Source organism: Chenopodium album, chromosome 19 (genome assembly GCF_948465745.1).
Source record: "Chenopodium album chromosome 19, dcCheAlbu1.1, whole genome shotgun sequence".
NCBI lineage: Eukaryota > Viridiplantae > Streptophyta > Magnoliopsida > Caryophyllales > Amaranthaceae > Chenopodium > Chenopodium album.
This window is the reverse complement of record NC_137852.1, coordinates 30,267,062-30,267,897: the sequence shown is the minus strand read 5'-3', so window position 1 is coordinate 30,267,897 and position 836 is coordinate 30,267,062. Positions and strand designations below refer to the sequence as shown.

General features: G+C 44.7%; 1 pseudogene; it reads right to left on the bottom strand.

The window, feature by feature from the left end:
* Positions 1-238: 238 nt before the first annotated feature.
* Positions 239-337, bottom strand: LOC145596209 (small nucleolar RNA R71; annotated as a pseudogene).
* Positions 338-836: the final 499 nt, after the last annotated feature.

Below are 836 nucleotides of genomic sequence, written 5' to 3'. Positions count from 1 at the left end.
CCAAGAATGAGAGCCCATTGAACCATTTGAAAGAATTTGAAAAATATTGCAACACCATCAAAGTCAATGGGGTTTCTCAAGAATTCATCCGCCTCAAGTTGTTCCCTTTCTCTCTAATAGGAAGATCTTTGGAGTGGCTAGACAAAGAGGTGAAGCCCAACTCCTTGAGAACTTGGGACGATGTCACAAAGGCTTTCTTGTCCCGCTTCTACCCCCAAAAGAAGACGGCGGAGGCAAGAGCCTTGATTCAAGGGTTCAAGCAAAAGCCAAGTGAAAGCCTTTACGAAGCATGGGAGAGATTCAAAGAGTATCAAAGGGAGTGCCCTCACCACGGAATCCCCACATACCAAGTGATCCAAATCTTCTATGGCGGTTTAAGTCCCCAAGGCAAGTCATGCCTTGATGGAGGAGCCGGTGGCCCTATCATGAATAAAACCGAAGAAGAAGTTGTGGACATCATCGAGGACGTGGTGACATACTATAGGGATTGGCAAGATGGGGAGAGGGACTCTTCAAGCAAGCAATCTTCATTATATTCGGTGGACCATCTAAATGCAATCAACAACCTTTCCTCCCAAATGACAAACTTAGGAAAGGAGGTCACCGCAATCAAAGCTAAGTTGGAGAGCACTTCTTCCTCTTCTCAAACCTCGAATCTTCCCTCCCAATTTAAGGGGAGAGGTACTCCTTCTAACTCTCAACCCCCTCCCTCTTCACATAATATGCCTATGGGTTGTTTGTTTTGTGATGCATGTGGATCTTATGATCATGACTCTAGTACTTGTCCTAATGAATGTGTTGATGAGTTTGATAACCATGAGAGTGAACATGTGAAT